This window comes from Bemisia tabaci, chromosome 1, assembly GCF_918797505.1.
Source record: "Bemisia tabaci chromosome 1, PGI_BMITA_v3".
NCBI classification, from domain to species: domain Eukaryota; kingdom Metazoa; phylum Arthropoda; class Insecta; order Hemiptera; family Aleyrodidae; genus Bemisia; species Bemisia tabaci.
The window spans coordinates 47,905,587-47,919,357 of NC_092793.1; the positions used below are offsets into that span (position 1 = coordinate 47,905,587).

The 13,771-nt window shown below is 41.8% G+C and overlaps 1 protein-coding gene and 1 non-coding gene across 3 annotated transcripts in view; both read left to right on the forward strand.

Annotated features, from left to right (window-relative positions):
- The window catches only part of Ca-beta (Calcium channel protein beta subunit), a 328,761-nt gene that overhangs the window by 35,709 nt on the left and 279,281 nt on the right, over positions 1-13,771 (forward strand). The gene's annotated exons all lie outside the window — the stretch shown is intronic.
- TRNAM-CAU (transfer RNA methionine (anticodon CAU)) lies at positions 11,950-12,021 on the forward strand. Its single transcript has one exon. It is a non-coding gene; the product is annotated as a tRNA-Met (tRNA).

Consider the following 13,771-nt stretch of genomic DNA (forward strand, 5'->3'; position numbering starts at 1 on the left):
AAATTCGCAGCTTTAGTAAAAAATTTCATGTCCAACTTCTCTAATTGACTCGATCCACTGTGCGACGGCTCGATTTTCGAGATCTCCACTCGATTTATCACGGGATGTGCAGTGGCATGTGATTCGATCGATTGCAAATCGATTGCAACTGCTCCATCGCAGTTCAACAGATGATGCCTACTGGCGATGGTTTTTTTGATTTAGAGATGTTGCATGCCGAAAAATGAACCGACCAAAAACGTTTCGACCGCTTCAAATGAACCAGATTCCCATTGCTTGGCCATTGCTCGCTGTTTCCGTTAGCAGAAAAATCCCTCTGGTAATCAACCATGTTGTTATTTCTTTTCAATGACGCAAAAATTTGCTCTCCTGCTCTCGAAATGGGAAACAATCCTACAATTCCCTCCTTATATTTTTGCGATTGATATGTGTGTTTCGACTTGTCAGAGACCAAAGTAAAAAAATCGCGAAATTTTGATCAAATTTCTGCCGGAAGTTGAAATTCAAAAACAGTTTCAACAGTTTGGCAAAACCAATTAAACGGACGGAAAATTAAGAGAAAAGCTAACGGCGCATCTTAATGGCACCAATGTTGGTGCCGCTCCCTCTTGAAAAATTCAGCACGATCTCGATTCGCTCTGTCATCATTGATCTGTGTTTTTCACTCCAATTTTTTCCGTAAAACAGAATTTTAAGTCGTGATTTCATGGTCTCAATTATATTTTGAGTTTTTGCGTCCGTATCCCCAGGACGGTCTCATTTATATCTCAAGCTCCAGCGGACGGGCCCATACATTTCCCATGGGGGAAGGGGCAAGAGGAGGGATCCGAGGGGTTTCCCCCCAGAAAATTTTTGGAATTTTGAAGCATTTAACATGCAGAGCGTCTTTCCTTCTCTCTTTCTTCCCTTTTTATCATTCCTTTTCTTGCGCAAACGAGGGGGGGGGGCGTACCTACATTCCCTTAGCCGCACGATTGGGTCCACCTATGGACAAGTCTTGGGAGCTTGAGGGGATTTGCCCCCTATAATTTCGCCAAAAGAACCCCGTATGGACTTCTTTTGGCAAAATTCTTGAGCCCCATTTGGCGCTTTTTAATGAATCTCGTAGAACCTCAAAGGGCCTCTTTAAAGACCTTCTTTCTTAACCAAAGGAAGCCCCTTGGCCTAGTGCCCGCCCTCCAAACCGCCTTTGACGTCAAGAATCTTATTTTGTCTTTCTTTGCCTTCCACCGAAAAAAGCACGAAAATCCATTGGGATAATTCTGTGAGCAAGCGCGGGCGCGGTCGAAATTTCGGCCACGACGCGGCAGCGGCGGCGGAGAAATCCAAAATCGAAATTGTATTCGAGGCCCGGTCATAAACTGCGGTCAAAATATGATTTTTCGTCCACTCGGAGTGTCTCGACACTAAAAAAAATAATCCGTCCGACGGTATAGCGCAGTGAACAATAACCTGTAATTGCGGACAATGCCGTGCGCTGTGGGCATTAAGCGGGCGTGGGTTGGCCCTCGTATGAGCCATATGGTCGGAAAGTGCCCCCTCCCCCCCTCCATGGTCGCCGAATACCGGGCTCCACATTTCGTAATCCAATAAGGTCCTCTTTCCGGTCTGTAATGGTACGTACGACTGCGTTCACAGAAATGATATGACTCCGGGCTTGGCCCACGAGTTCCAGTGCCGTTGAATTGACGTCAACAACGAAATAGGTCGTAATTCGTCATTTTCTTTACAAAATGACGTAACTGTCCTAGAAGCACAGGTTGATCAAAACAAGTAAAAAATCTCGTCAGCTTTTTGGAATAAATTGTTGTTGGTTAAAATATCGGAGTTTTCTGTTTATCGATCCATTTCCATTGACTTAAATGGCAGATCAATCGATACATCGCAAAGCACGCCACTCCACACCACTGAGTGTGGTGGGGTGGATGGATCGATTATCCATATTTCCTCATTTGAAGCTGTGGTAAATAATCGATTATTAAGGTGTTCGTTTTGAACACCCTGTTTATCGATCCTTTTCAATAGGCTTAAATGGCAGATGAATCGATGCATCGCGAAGCACGCCACGCTACTGGGTGTCATGTGGGGAGCGGAACCCCGCGAAAACAGATCTCGGTTACCGCGCTAGATTACCATTCCGATACACCGCGTGTGGCATAGAGCCCCCCTGAAACCGCCTTCCTAAACGCTTCCGAATCAAGTCACCCATACATCCTATTCAGAGTCGGTATCAGATCTTTCACATGATCGCACCAACGACGGAGAGATCGCAATGAAAATTTGACCATGTACCCCCCCCCCCCTCCCATTTTATGCTGAAAATAGATTGTATTCGATAGTAGTTCGATGTATCGTTTGGTTCCAAACGATAAAACGAAACCTCAAACAAAATTTTTATGATTTAATTTGGAAAAGCTGAAAATGAGAAAATTCCTAACAATTTCTCTCTTCATTGCCATTTGATACTCGAAAGAATAAAGATTCGATCACAAAAGACTCGTTACCGTAAAGTTCTAAATTGACTTTTGAGATTTTGTTTATATATTAAACCAATCAATCGATGCGAAACATCAAACGGTTGACCCATACAATCAAACTTTCTTTTTTTTTTCTTTTTCTTTTTTTTGCCAGTGTTTTTAAATTTTATTAGAAGGTGAGATACTTGTGAACGTGTTTTGAGAAAAATTGTGACCACCCACAACAAGAGGAGACACCGTGGTCTACCAGAATTTATAATTGAAATATTGATACCTAAGCTTACACGAATTTTGCAAACTCTGTCGTTCTTTAAACATTTTTTTTTTTTTTGTTGTTGTTCTTTGAAAAAATACAAAAATATTGAATCATTCTGGAATCATGGATTCCTCTAGCGATGGTATGACATTAGCAGTCAAAAAATGTACATCCTAGAGAAAAATTCTTAAAAAAATTCTCAAAAATCTGCATTAATACATGTTTTTGATTTTCGTGATACCAATTTTTTCCCAAAGTTTTTACATAATCTCATAAAATAACTTAAAATTTCACGATGTAAAACTGCACGAGATTTTGCAACTCAGCTCAGCTGTGAGATTCGCAAGTGTGCGGCAGTGATTTGGCACAGAGTAGGTGAGAGGCCCGGCGCGATGAGGGGTTTCATCACGTGTTGACATCGCACGCGGCGCCTGGCGTCGCGTCGGATGGGGGTGCGCTCACACGGAGCAACAAACTTTCCTTGCAGGGGCATCAGGGGTACTCACACGTGCTCCTGGGTTGACTCCCGCCGCTCTCCGCAGCGCAATTGAGTCCTTTCACAGGAAGAGTCGACACAGCTGGAAACCGTTTGTGATTGGCCCCTGGTTTTCTTTTTTTTTTTTTAAATTTCCGTCAACGGAGATAATAAGGAAGCGAGTGAATTTGGTTGACATTTTCGACCAGATCGTCAGGGTTGGGACCCAGGAAAAAAAACAACGCTCCGATGAAGTCAAAAACTATAACCTCGGGAGGTGTGGAGGTGGATCGAGAATTTTGGATGAGGTCGTCATTGCTGGCAGCATAAAAAGTAAATGTTGTATAGGGGCAACGTCTTACGTAGGGAATTTCGTTTCGTTGTAACGGAGGTTGGCAATAAGTCAAAAGCTCGACCATTTTCAGCTGTGGAAAGTCGCCTTTTCAGAGTGAACGAACCGGTAGGAAAAAGACGTTGAACTGGTACAAAAGAACGTACATCCTCGCAGCCAGGAACACAGGGGAGGCAAGAAACTGATTTTTTCATTAAGCACCAGGATTATCTGGACAGTTCAAAGGATGAGACAACAACTAATAGGAAGTTCCGAAATAATTTTTTCGGTGGAAAAATTTTTAGGGTCTTTTCAAGGTAATTTGAAACTTATGCTCTTTTACATGAAAATTAAGGGGAACGGAGTCATTTTTTGGTAAAAGAACTAACTTTAGAGCTAGTTTTGAAAGTTGTATCACTCATTTATGTTTTTTTAAGAGGAGCGTTGAGAGATAGTAAAACCTTTAGGTAAATATATTAATTTAGAAATATTGCTCTTTTTACCACATTAAAAAAAATTCAAAAATGTGTGAATACTCTTCAATGCAAGGCCTATTTTTCAAAAACTATTTTTCAGCTCCGTAAAGTCAGTTTAAACTTTTACTCAGCTGTTATATTCCGTGTCACTTTTTAATCTTTAGACTCGTTCTTACCTCCTTCAATAACGAGTGTATAATTTTTCTCGAAATGAACAGTACATAGCGTTGATTGTTGATTCTCAAACGAAGGAACCGAGGTTTCAATCCATCTTCTACAATTTTTCCTCTCACGCTCAAAAGACAGATCAAGCCCAACATTTCGCTGATTTTTAACAATAATCCGTGGAGCAATACGTGATATTTTCGGTAAAATGTACCCATAATACCTTTCTTGTAAGAATACACATTTTGAGCGACAATTTGGCAACATTCAAGTAGAGTTACGTCCTTTCTCCTGGGAATCAACGTTACGGCTGCCGAAATCATTCATAAGACGTACCAGGAAGTCCATTTGGCGTAACATCGATGAGGCAACAGTGGGACCTGACGGAAATAGAGCATCATCCACCGCGCATCCACCCCGATGTCATCTCTACTTTATGGCGATTCCACTAAACTCTTTAGAGCCGCCCTCCTCTCCTCCCCACCCCTTAAGAAGAGTTTCATATATAAATGAAATCGGCTAAGAGCTACGCTGACTCCGATACAGTTTATTTTACGTTCTAAGCAGCTTCATTATATCCACTTCATTTCATTGTCTGCCCGCCCATCGGAGGAGAGAAGAGGGCGCTGTGTCCCTCCCGCCCACAGTGTGGAGCCTAATCAAATGCGTTTATTTTTTGAAACAATATTTATTTATTCTTGTTTAATTGCGTCCGTCCCCGCGGTTGCTGGAAATGTTGGGAGAAGTAAGTTATATTTCATTTTTCGTCTTCCTCGCCCTCTCTTCGTTTTCCTCGTGCAATTATACTCAGAGTCGTGCTTTTTCTCTCTGTTCCCGAAGACAACGCCTGTCGTTAGTAGTTCATCGTACTTTACATTTTTGTCACCGAAAAGCGGGGGTCTGGAGTTGCCAAATCGTGCGGTTTTTTTTCTTCTTCTAAAAAACCCTCTCTATTCTAACAAAATCATTTTTAGGATGCTCGATGGACGGCGTGAGGAAGGGGGATAAGACGTTCGATGGGCTGGGGTGAGGAAGGGAAGTTCGAAGTCCGTAAGGGTGAAAGCCCCCAATGGCTAGCGAAACTAGCGTTTGGGGGCGCGCAGCGCCTCGGGGGTTGGGCCGCGTAGCCGTAGCGGCCAGGGGTCGGACCTCCTAGTAAGAGAAAATGGAAAATTAAGACAAAGATGAACAAGATAGTCCCCAAAAGTGTTTAACAATTGGGAAGCGATCGAAGAATCAATAAGAAACAATTCATTTATTAACGGTGGGAAATAGGAGCTATTTAAATGAGAGGGGAGTCAAAGTAGAGTATACCTTATCAAGGAAGGCGCAAGTAAGCACTCTATAAACCAAAGGGAGCCTGCAGGCAATCCGTCAGGTCCGAAGGAGGCTCGATAGAGAGAGGGCTTGCCGGGTTGAATTTTGAAAATTGAAACATTTTGAGAGCGATTTTGAGCTTTCCATACCAAAATTGCTATAAAATCTATAAGATGGCAGAAATATCAAACGGTCGTTTTGCAAAATTCATTACATTTTCCTCGGGTAGGCATTTAAAATCCTCGTAAAGCAGGCCCTCCAGATCCCTTCAGCTTTGTCTGTATTAATTTTTATTTAAAATCTCCAAAAAAAAACCCTGCAAGATGGGAAATTAATATTTCTAACGCGAGGGCTACTTAATTTTGACCTCTTGAGTACTGATGAGGCAATCACTGATATTCTTGCGGGTATGCGGGTATTGCTTACCTGTGACAACTGAAATTTGAGGGAGTTGGTTTCAATATCACATCAGGCTTTTGGTGTTCTGAGAAACTTGTTGAACCACTGCGTTTAAAAAGGTAAGCCTTGCATTGAAAAACTGTCCTTTTTTTCTTTTGTTTTTTTGGAAAGGGGGGGGGGGCAGAAATAATTAATTTATTCATCGTCGCTAATAAATTGAGTAAATATTTTATTAATTTTCTTATACTGCTCCTCATTTCTTCTCCTCTCCTCCTCTTCCCTTCCTTTTTTTTCTTTCCTTCTTCCTTTTTCTTTCGCTCTATTCCTTTAAGCTCATTTGTCTTTCCCGTTCCTTTCGACTCCGAGCTTCTCTTCCCCTTCCCCTCCATGGGATGAGGCACTCACCTAAAAAATCTGACGCTAGTGAAGACAATTTGGCGACGATGGAAAGTCGATTATGTCACGTGACTCACTCGATGAATCAAGGCTCACGTCTCTAGGCCCAAGTAAATTTAGACAATTCCAGGCTGGGATGAGCCCAACTGGATCTTGTTTCATGTTCACATGAATCACCCGCGGTGAATTGAACGCAGGAAGTTTTAGTTTAAAGCCACCGCGGCAGCGCCACGCTCTTCGCGCCAAATCCCGCCAGAAATGTGGAAAGGAGGAGGCGCCCAGGTCAAAAGCCTCCTTCTTCTTCCGCGCTTACTCCGCGTCCACGTGTCCTCCCAAACAAAAGAATGCTCTCGTCGTAAGTCAGGCTCAAGTATCAATGAAATACAAATGCCAAATCTTATTCCGTAGTGCGCCGCGCCACTAGGGTCGTCGCGACTTCGCGAGGGTACATTGCCACCCACGATAACAGGAAAACATCCCCTCCTCCTTCCCAATAAATGAATTGAGGGAAGGAGAAGAGGAGGAGGAACAGCAAAAAGAAGAATCAGAGGAAAAAGAAGAGAAAGAAGAAGAGATAAACACGTGGAGGAAGGAACGGCACACTGTGAGAAAAAGCATAGCTAGAGCTCCTTCATTTTCTGTTTTATGCAACGCGGATACGGCGGATAGTCCTCGAGCAGGAATAGTTGTATCGAGACTTGTGAAGGGAGTGCCATCAAATTTCGCTCGCCTTAGTTAGAGTGGAACATTTGATGTTTTTCGAGGTGGACATCTCACCTAAAAATAATTTAATATTAGTTAAAACAGTGGAAAAACAGTATTTCAAACTAGAATAAAATGCCTCTGTTCAGAAGTGATGAAAAGTGATGAAGACTGTAACCCAAATGTGTCTATGTTTTCATGAAAATCTCATGATAAAATAAAGATGAAGTATAAAAAACGAGACCATAACGCCTATTTTTTGATTAGTTCAACTCACATTATAGTATCAAACACTTTTTATAGAATGACATTTCCCCATAAACTACACCTATTCAAGAAAATCGATGACAAAAAGCGTCAGTACCTACATCTGTCACCAATCCAAGATACCCAAAATGCGATTACCTCCTTTTTTTCTCCATGAGAACATTGTAAGAGCAACAATTCGTGTTCTCTACATCGTGTATAAAGTAAACGTTTTCTTCTTCTCCAGTAAAATTATACATTTTGGATACGTCAGACTTAATCATCGACTGACGCTTTTGTTCTCGATACTAGCCGATGTCGGGTTGGTCGCTAAACGTTTCTCGTGCCCCGCGAGTCGTACACCTCCCGCGAGAAATTCCGAGGAACACATCAAAATGACGCTGGAGACCGAGAGGCGGCAGCGGGCAAACGAAGGCGATGGCCAAAAATAATAGGTTGTCATTCAGCTAATGAAAAGATAGGCCTCGACTTGGGAGCATATCGACGTTGGCAGTTTCTTCATGGACCTGCACCTATTGGAATGAATGGGCACAAAAATTCCACAAGAGACGGCAATGCTTCCGCGGTAACCCGCTGTGCCTAGCCATTTATCGGTGCGTCGGGGCGGTCATAAACGCAACCGGTAAGTACCTGGTTTGGAACCGGTGACGCTCGGTACCTGAGAGTGGCATCGATGCGATGTTGCCATTTATTCAAAAGCTCGGTTTTTACGATTGAAATGAGGTGCACCATACTGCCGTGCTAAGGGAAAACGCCGTATGAGCCAGTTGCCAGACGTTCACATATTTGCCTTACTAGAAACCGAATTTACTGGAAAAAATTTTGAATATTTTTTATCGAATTTTTCAGATAATTTTGTTCGCAACTTGATCCGACTTATCTGAGAATTTCACTGATGAATATGCATAACTTTCCTCAAAAATACATGTTTTATCTAGAGGCAAGCAACTCTCGAATGTTCATATGGCGTTCTTCCTTAGCACGGCAGTATAGGTGCGAACCCTGAACTCACCGCAAGCCAATATGTCCCTAATCATGAGCAAAATTTGACTTGCGAATACATTCTGCGAAAGTTAAATGACGAATAGAACACAATGCGCACATTAAAAATGCGAAAAAGTAACTCAGAAATCGAGAAATATGCAGTCCAAGAAGCGCAACTTTTCCGCAAGTTTAAAGCGCCCCCGGTGTCACGCCGAACCGAAATAATCCGAGATCGACGCACTTCATCTTCGTCCACATCAAAAGAACCTTTTCCATCTAATGTTAGGCAAGATAGTATAGTAAATTTTTTATTCCGCATGGTTGTGTAGGCACGTGTTGAACACAAATCAAGTAAATTTTTGAATTTAGAAATCGGCAGAAAAGGGTGTGCCATTTTACTTATGACAATAATGAGCATAGAACTCTCGGGGGAAAATGCGGGCTTACTGCTGCTTTTTTCTGAAACGACGTCAAGTTTTGCGCACATAATCCATGGGTTTATTTAAACTAGGTAAATCAGACTAATTTTATAGGAAACTCGATTTCGGAGGGGCGTTACTGCATTATCTGTGATGTATCAAGTTTGAGAGAGGTCATTCCATAGCGAGGCCTTCTTTCCAAATGAGTTACAGAGATTTGGCGGTGCTGTACTGAAATCATACGTAGAAGACGAAAAGATAGCATCGGAGATGAACAGCCGCAGGCTAGCCTGCCGTACTTGGCAAGAACCGCCTAAGTAAGTAGGGTTTCCATCGAAGCGTTACGCAGTTCTTACACAGCACAGCAATATGCTGTCTACTAAAATCCCAACTTCGGATCCGAACGTCACACGCTTGCGAGGTGTGTTGTAGACGTCGATTAGCTCGTCCACTGGAAAAAATCCGCCGAGTTCAGGGTCCGACAAACGTGAGCTAAGGGTGATTAGAGTACTTGCAGAGGGTGTGTACCTGTACTGCCATTGAACCAATGAAAACAAACTCAATCCAGAGGGGAAAACCACAGGATTTAGATTGTGGCTTTGTAGAAGTGTCCTTCCGCACTCTACAAATTTCCATTTCATTTCTATACACCCCAAAACAGAGCCTCCTAGAATGAGAAAAACCATACAAGAAGTGGTTGTAAACAGCTTGAACGCCTACCCATCGATTTCTGGAGAACTGTCCGAATAAACCGTATAATTATGAGGCCCAAGTACCTTTTCAAACCCGATTTTGCCTGCAGAGCGTACAACGAAGGATTTCTAGAATCAGTCAAATTCCGAGCGGTCGAATTCCGATATTTTTCGTGGGGAAACTAGGCGAACAATCGCATGAGACCGAATGGAGAATCGATCTATCGCGCGGCCCGTAATGTTTTTGTTGCGCGCCTCCTGAACGGTTCCTGGAACGCTTTTTCATTACTCCAAGTGTCAGCACTGTCAGGGATAAAGGGACGTAAACAGTGAAGAGAAGCCGCCGAAATGCCGAGTTGACCACTTCCCGCAAAACTGTTATGATACGTCTATTCGAGGTTTTTTGACAGTCCGCAAGGAATCCACAAAGGGCTTTTAACTGCCTTCAAATCGCGGATTGAACCAGATCGTTACGCCTTTGACACCAGGAGTGATGAAGAATGTAGAATTTCCTATGGTTAAACGGTTCGAGGCTCGTAAAATAAAACTTTTTCCTGTTAAAAGACTTTTCCCAAAAATCCTAATAGCACAATGGCGCTTATAAATTATTTTTAAAATATCTCTAAAAGAAGGAAATTTATTTGAAGATGTTCCTCTAATGCGGGGAGAGGACTAAAGCATGATGCCAAAAAGGACTTGGGAAGGATTGAGGAGATAATGAATGGCGACATTCATGTGTTTTTAAAAATGATTTAAAGTCATTTTTTAATATGTTAAAAAAATAAAAAAAATTTAGAACTTTAAAAGTCATTCAAAGGCATTTAAAGGTACGTTTTTAATCCAGTTTGGTCAGAATATTTTTATCTTTAGATTTTTCAGCCATATTCCTAGAAAATACAAACATACTGCCGATAAATTGCTGAGTTTAGAAATTGTGTCAACTGAACCTTAGTAACTGGTGCCCGGTTGGAAGAAAACAGGGAATAAATGGAAACATGCGTATCAGGGCTTGTCAGAAAAAAGACATGTGGGTCATTCAAACCTCAAGGTGCTTCTTGACCTCAAGTGCCTTTTTTTCTTCCTTCAATCTTCTGACCATTGCAAACGTTTAATGGTCCATTAAGAAAGTCAATTGTTCAGAGTTGAGTTGTTTTTAAACTAACAATCAGGGTCGGACTGGCTCGCATCTGAGGGCGTAGACCCTTGGCTGGTTAAATGGGCGTAATGTGATATTTCCTGATAGGACATCCCCTTTGTGGAGAGGGGTTCAGAAAATTTTGGCAAAGCAGCACAAGTTTACGCTATTTTCAGGTTTAAAGTTTATTAATCGTACATAGTAAAAATTGTAAAATTGAACGTACTGAAGTGACCGACAGACTTCTGAAATTAAAGAAAACAAAAAAAATTAAGGCCACTAGACGCATCCAAGCACCATTATTTCCATTAGAACCGTGTCAGCGCTGCGGTTTACACGAGCTTAAGGCGTGGGTCTAAAAATCCATCCTAAAAAAGAATCAAGCAAGAACCTGAAAAAAGAAGAGAGAACGAGTATCAACACAGCCGACGACAAGAAAGACGTATTCGGGCCTCTTTTTAACTTTTCTCCCGAATCTGAGCGACACCTCATTGGCAGCATAGTAAGGCATTGAGAACTCACGCTTCGCGTCATCGCGCCTTCAGTTTTTCAGACGCAGCACGGACGTCCATCAAGTACGAATAGTTGTATCTCTGCGCCGTCGTTAACGCGCATCCTTTCCCTCCCTCTATTTCCATGTTGTGTTTGTTTCCGTTTATCTTATTTGTAGTGTTGCTTTAAACTAGAGCACAGCATTGCGAGTTCACGACTCACGCCATCGCGTCTTACATTTTTCATATGCAATGTGGACATCCATCTTTCGAGAATAGTTGTATCGCGTTTACACTTTAGATGTATCTTACTTTTGGATTTCGAAATAAATTAAGGTTAAGTTTTCCTGAGATATGCTATGATATGTCCAAATCAATAGTCATTTTGAAAAGGAAGAAGTATGTTTAAAGATCTCTCAAGAGGTCTATAAAGTGTGCGTATGTCTAAAAATCGAACCGGCTATCGCTTCTACGGGAGTTATACATAGAGAATGAAGGAGGGGGATGATGAAGCGCCTGTATGTCAACAAAATGGTGACAATTTCACAGAAAACTGTTGACGCTTCAGAAAGTAGTTCTTGGACCTCTGTTCACCACTATGCGTAAAAGCACCTCTTTTCACTCCTAGCTCTCTCTTCTTCCGTTCATTTAAGAAATTTTCCGCTTATATTCTCGGTCGTAATTTTTTTCTCTTCTTATTTTGCTATCTGTCAGAGGGGCGCGTTTTTGGCGCGCCAAGGGGGCGTATCTGACAATGGCAGATTGACCTTATGGCCAGTCCGAGCCTGCTAACAATGTGAACGAATGTTGTTTGTAAACGAATCAGTTAGTCTAGGGACATGATTGATAATACACGACGAAGTGCTTCATTATCAGAAGACGTTATGACGATCAAAAAAGTGCCAAATCTCTTTTCTCGAGTGCTCAGATAAATTACTACATCAATTTTCAACATGATGATCGCAGAAGCAGAGTGGCGCAGTGGAAGCGTGCTGGGCCCATAACCCAGAGGTCCGTGGATCGAAACCACGCTCTGCTAATTCACTTTTACATTGGACATACGTGGTTTCAGTCTATTCGAAGAGTCTCCGTTTGGTTAAAAGGCCTGTATCATGTTTTTTAAAGTCTCTTGTTTATTGGTACTACATTTTGCAATTTTTGAAGGAGATACGCTCTTTCGTCCTGAGAACGACAAATTTCTTGAGCGATCGGGCAGCGTTGGATGGTGTGAAGGCGATCCACGCACTGCTCACAGTCACAACGACATGACAACAGAAATAAATGCCTAATTTATTTACGCGCCCGCAAGTAATTTAATTTTAAAAATAGTGCGGCTGATAACGCGGCTGTAATGATTGATACCACGATAGCGTCGTCGGAACACGGTTTGTGACCCAAATCGCGTTGAAATAATTCCGGAGATTGACACACTCCCGCAGGAGAGAGGAGGTGTGTGCTGCTGCTGCATGAACGTCTGTTAAGTCCGTTAACATGCTTCGCTTCAAATTACGACATTCGCGCGTGATAGAGCATTTTTATGTCATGCTCATCTTTTCAAGCAAATCGAAAGAGATGTCACTGGATTGCATCAGCCCATAGCTTCCGACGAATTTTCATGGATATGGTGTGATGCGAAGAAAGCGTCCATCTTTTTGCTTTTTCTCGATATTTTTACCCCTTTCCACACTCTTTTCTCGTGCCCGGCAAACACTGTTGGGTGCCCCTTGAAAATTAAGCCAGGTCAGGGTTGCCCCTCCTTCACACCCAGGAACCTTGCAACGTAAAAAAAAAAAAAAAAAAAAAAAAAAAAAACCCAACAATTTGTCGCCCACCTGACAGACGCATAACTACACTTCGCGATGAACCCTGTCGTACATTTAGCTCATTACTTTCCCGGGCTCATCTCAATGTGTAGTTACGCCCCTTTGTCAGCCAAGCGATAAAATTTCCAGTGAAATAATTTTTCCGACTTTTTCCAATTTTTCTTAGTCTTTCTGCGTCATTTTTTGAAAAATTAAGGGGACGGGAGATGGGTGGGACTCTTACCTAATTCAAGAGGGGGAGGCTGACAATGAGAAGTAATCTTATGGGTGCCTTACAAGAGGGGTGCGGTGTCCAAAAATTGGCCAAAATATTTTACGTGGTAATGCATTTCACGCCGTTTTCAAGCGGTCTGTTGTCAGATTCGGCTTAAGAAAACCGGGATTATCTAAGAAACCATTCTTTTATTCGGTGAATGTCATACGAGAAAACATAACTAGAGAATTTGCTTAACGTGGATTTATAAATTATCATTAAAACCTTTTTACTCAGCTAGTTTCTCATAGTTTGGCACCATATTTGAACATTGTAGAAGAATTCAAAATGGCTTGATAATCGAGTAACTATCTCTCATTAATCACTCTTGTCTTGCGGTATTTGCTCTGAGGTCTGACGCTGCTAATCGATTTGAAATAGGGGAAAATTCAAACGGCCAAAGAAACAAATCATTAAAGTAATTCAATTCACACTGGTTGGACGTGCGCATAAAATCAACGATAATTTATTTGTTTCCAAATATTTAATGATATCATTCTTTATCAGTAAATGACGTGCTCCTATCTGATTTCAACTAATTATTTTTCTATAATATCTCCTGAAATACTCCCTGCACATGCTCAGGAAGCGGCCGTGAGACGAAAAATGTAGAAAAGTTTACGGCGATAATTTAGACGAAAAAATTTAAAGAAGAATGCTGTAGATATCATTTTTTTTATATTAAAGTTCCTCCCCTGTCTAATGATCCATTG